General features: G+C 36.9%; 1 non-coding gene across 1 annotated transcript; it reads right to left on the bottom strand.

The window, feature by feature from the left end:
• Nucleotides 1–4,737: 4,737 nt before the first annotated feature.
• On the bottom strand, nt 4,738–4,844 carry LOC132310663 (small nucleolar RNA R71). Its single transcript, XR_009482668.1, has one exon. It is a non-coding gene; the product is annotated as a small nucleolar RNA R71 (small nucleolar RNA).
• Nucleotides 4,845–5,212: the final 368 nt, after the last annotated feature.

The raw sequence follows: 5,212 nt of genomic DNA, 5'->3' as shown, positions 1-5,212 counted from the left end.
TAGCCTGTCAGTGTCTCTCGCACCTACCCACGGCATACCTGCCCATAGGGTCATCACAATAAGATATCAACAAAGGTGGAGTAGTGTTAAATAGGCTTGTTAAATAACAAAGTTTTAACATGCTTAATATGAAGCAGTTGATGTTTACAATTGAGTGATTGACTGTTGATTATTGGATATACTATATTGTTGATAATTATATTTATTACTTGTATTGTCAACTATGGATGTTGGATTATTCTTGGATATACTATATAGTTGATAATTACATTTATTACTTGTATTATCAACTAGGGATGTTGTATTACATGCACCGGTATGGGACGGTGGCATGCCTAGGTTTGGATTAGTTTCAAAATACTAAATCCTACCTACACAGAATAAGGGAATGGATGTTAAAATAAATCCCACTTATACTGTAGTCAAAGAAGCTGCACAAGCTGAATGACTAACTAGATTTCTTGTTATCTATATTAAGTCAAAGAAGCTGCGCAAGCTGAATGACTAACTGGATTTCTTGTGGATGGATAGGATAGGACTTTAAATATATGTTATGGTACTGCAATCTGAGCTTGAGTCTCAGAGTCTTTAGTTAGGGAGCGTATATGTAGTAGGATGCATAGCTGGATATGAGAGGTTGAAGTATGCCTTGTTAGGTCTAGGTACTCATGCCCACCTTTGGGTGCGTTTTCACATGTTGGCTTCTACTCAGGTTGAGACCCCCTCCGTAGTCCAGTGAGAGTCCTATAGTGTGGATATAATTATGTATCAAACTATTAGCTATTATTGAATTACTTAGGATGTATATGCGTATCGAGTTTCTGCTAGGATTGTAGTAGGTTAGAACTTGTTCGTGGGCCTGACCCACTTCTATTTTTCAGGTACTCGTCAGTTCCAGACTTCGACCTGATCGTGCTGAGCAGAGACTACAACTCACTTTTCCAACGACGTAGGACTCTCTCCGTAGTTTATTTTTGGATGTTTCTTTTAGTTATCGTTATTTCAGTTTGGATTATTATTAGGGGTCCATTAGAGAGGGATTCCCGAGTTGTTTAATCTATTGGAGGTTTTTGGATAATTGGGATTTAAGTATTTATTTTAAAGAATTTTATTTTAGTTTCTTCCAACTTGTAATATTTATTCTTAATTCATTTTTTCATCTGTGTTCACTTTTAAAATATTAATTGTTTGATATTCCCTCGGGTTTGGGCCTGGGCCTGATCAACCCGTGTCTCGGATCCGAGGGGTATCACACCAAACGAGCAAAAAATGTCAACAAAGGGCAAAATGGTTAATTCACAAATGAGAAAAGAAAATTGACTCTAAACAAGTCAAACAAGGTGAATACAACCTAATCTAGTCATTTCACAACATTTCAAGAGGTTCTAAGAACTTTGGACAAGAATCCCACAAAATGCCCTTTTTCGATTTAGGCAAAAACTGACACTATCTCACTAAAACTTGAATAACTCCCACTATGATTTGAATCTGAGAATACTATTGGTACCATTGGAAAGCTGACTCAAAATCCTTGAGTTTAGGCTTAAGAATCACCCCATTTGGATTAGAAATGAAGAAGTTATGACCATTTGAAGTCGGAGGAACAAAGTTCAAAGAAGTTATTTAGGTAGGCTGAAATAGCCATTTCGGTAGACTGAAATGAACAAAAATATTGCCTTGATGAGCACTGAAAAGTGTGTATTTAAACCCCTTAAGCTTAGATATTCTAGAACCATTATCTATCTTATTTTACCATTTTGTATTGAATTCGTGTTATTTCCATTTTCAGGTACTTATCCCCAAAATAAGCTAACTCAGCCAAATAAGAGCATAATTGAAGCAATTCTGGGATGAATCAAAGAAAGGAGCAAAATAGAGCAAAAAGGAAGCTAAGGGTGGAATTTCAGTAACTTCGATCGATCTCAAGAAAAGTTCGATCGATCTAACTTTAATCAATCTCAACACTTCAAGATGGATCTGAGCCATGTTTGTCCCTGTTCAAAGATCTCAAAAGTTCGATCGATCCAACTTCCTTCTCCGATCGATTGAACATTCTTGTCATTATCCAAATGATTGATCTTATACCAACCACTTTTGTCTTTTTTCCAAAAATATCTTCAAAATATCTTAGATTTGTTTTTATCCAAAAAGGTGCCGCCATCGAGGATAGATCCAGCCTAAGCTCGATAGATCTCAGCCATGTTCGATCGATCCAAGTCCAAGGTTCGATCAATCGAACTTCCTCCAGTGCGAAAAAGTTAAATTTCCAGCTCACAAAAAGTTGCCCTTCATCCAATCATTGGGGAATATTTGATGTACGACCCCAACTCATTTTGGGTGCCATTTGACCTACCTATATAAGGATAAGGAATATTTTTATATATCATATTGTATCACATCATATCATATCATACTTTATAGAACTCTTAGGGAGGAAGCAAAGAAGAGGAGGAGGCTAGAGACACCATTGGAGACTCTTCATCAACCAAGGAGTAGATTTCTTCCATTGAGCTTGCCCTTGAGGGTTGGAGGACATCATCCATGAGTGGCTAGACATCCTCTTGGGGCTAGAGTTAGCCCTAAGCATGCTTTCTACTTCTTGATTTATGTATTTTTGAGGGGATTTGTATTGTGATTCATGTCTTAATACTTATATATATATAGATCTTGTTTATTCAATGATTTATGTGGTTTAATACTTCCAATTGATCATTTTATTCTATCCATATGTCTATGTATGCTAGAATAGATGTTCATGTGTTTGTCTCTATTTCTTGTGTTATTGATGCATGTCTATGTGTGTTGATGCTATATATCTAGAGATTGTCAAGACATAGTGCTTAATGTCATGTTCTTGTGGTTTATTTGATGGTTCATACTTATTGCTTGATGGATTGTACCTTTCCCTTAGTTTAATTAGTTTAATTTCATATCATTAGCTTAGTTATAGTGTAGTTGCTAAATGGGAGGACAATCCATGTTTGTTGTTGATGTCCCATACTTATGAAAGCAAGTAACATGTATCTCTAACCTTGTGATGTGTTTGGATTGTGAGCTTAAAGAAAGGATTAATGGCTTAATTTGATATGTTGTGCTAACCACCATGTTGTTTAGACAATATATGCTTAATTTGTCATCCATGCTTGTTGAAACAACCACACACACACACTTTGTTGCAATACATGTTCTTCCCCTCATTAATCATTCATTAAAAGGGTAGAAAAGCTATGCTTAGTGGTGATCCTAGACCCCAAGATCTCTCTCTCTCTCTTATTCTCTCTATTGCATTATTGCTTACTTTAATTTAATTTGCATTTAGTTTAATTCAACCAACCGACCACTATTTTGATCACTCGACCTACTAACCCTAATTTTAATTCCTCAACTTAGTACGACACTCAATCCTTCGGGACGATCCCTACTCACCCTAGCTATATTTTTGGTAAAAGGTAGTAGTGGCAATTTCTAAATGTAAAAATTGGCCACATAAGCATAAACTTTTGGAGTGCGACGACCGATACACCAAGTTTTTGGCGCCGTTGCCGGGGATTGATTAATTGGCAACATCGTATTTGTGGAATCAATTAGGAATTAGTACTCTTTTGATCGTGTCTTTACTTTGTTTTCAATTTTTGTTACTTATTGTGTTTGTTCTTGATTGACAAGGAGCATTGAGCTAGGAAGCAAGCATAGGAGCATTCAAGCAAAGGAGCTAAGCACGCAGGGAAAAATGCTAAAAATCTAAAAATTACTAAGCTAAGCTATAAATTTGGAGTTGAAGTGCTAAAGGACCTTTGTGGGATTTTCTTTACTCATCCCTTAGTTAAATTGTCGGCCCGCGTGGAGGCTTATAATTCAATTCTTAGATAAATCGTGAGCCCATGTGGAGGTAATTTACTTTTCTTGCATATTTTGTTAAAGCATGGGAGTATGAGAACATTGTATGTGGAGGAAGTTTGTTGATTATTGATTTGTTGTAAAGGTGAAGTGTTTGTTGTTATTGCTTGTTGCGTTGCATTGTGCATGCATAGTCATAGATCATTGAGACCCACTCTTGTCCCTTTAAATTTTCATCTTGAATCGATTGTTCGAAACCCTAGGGGAAGAGGTAGTTCTAGTCAATCAATTTCATCAATGGAAGAACACAATGAGGACCATGTGGAGGACCTTGTTCACATAGACCAACAAAGTATCCTTCACCCCAATGTGCATCACAATAACATGTAAGTACCATTAGGCATGCCAAGGCCATATGTTCATCCACCACAACAACAAGGCCAAGTTCCATTGGGAATGCCAAGGCCAATCTATGCTCCACCACCTTCTATCATTTATGGCAACCAAGGTGCCCATGTTGCACCTCCAATTGCTAATCCTCCCTTTGCTTTAAGAGATCACTATGTGCCTAATGAATATAATGCACCCACATGCATTCAATTACCACCATTTAGAGCACAGCACTATGAAATCAAGCCACAAACCATTCAAATGCTTCTTAATTATCATGGACTTCCAAGTGAAGAACATTACAAGCATTTGGATGAGTTTTTTGAAGTTTGTTTCACCGTAAAATATACGGACATGCCGGAAGAGGTCTTAAGACTTAAACTTTTTCCATTTACCCTTAAAGATAAGGCAAAATATTGGTTTAACAATCTTAGGCCTTTTTTAATAACTTCTTGGGCGGAAATGCAACAAGAGTTCTTGAAGAAGTACTATCCGGTTTCTAAGACCAATGCCATGAGAACTTTAATTAGAGAATTTTCACATGGGGATGGAGAAACATTTCTTGAGGCATGGGAACGTTTTAATGAATTGCTTAGGAAGTGTCCACATCATGACATGCCCAAATGGCAATTAGTTCAATATTTCTTTGAGAGCTTATCGGACAATTACAAAGGCATGGTTGATGCTTCCATGGGTGCCTCTTACATTGATAGGCATGAGGATGACGTGTGGCATCTTTATGAGAGCATGATTGAAAATTCTTTGCATCGTACTTTATCTTCAAAGAATAGTAGAAATTCTAGTGGTAGGAAGAGTGTTGGCTTACATCAAGTCGATCACTCCAATGAAATTGCCACCGAGATGAAATCATTATCTCAAAGGTTTGATCAATTTTTGATCAATCAAAACTCGGCGAATCAAGTATCTTCCTTCCCTAACCAATCTCATCATACATCTAATGAGACATGTATGACTTGTTCAAGTG

The sequence above is a fragment of the Cornus florida genome, unplaced genomic scaffold, assembly GCF_030987335.1.
Source record: "Cornus florida cultivar Cherokee Brave unplaced genomic scaffold, ASM3098733v1 CherokeeBrave_3.0.0_Hap2_Chr05, whole genome shotgun sequence".
Lineage (NCBI taxonomy): Eukaryota > Viridiplantae > Streptophyta > Magnoliopsida > Cornales > Cornaceae > Cornus > Cornus florida.
Note: the sequence above shows the minus strand (reverse complement) of the source record. Positions and strands in the feature narration are given on the sequence as shown.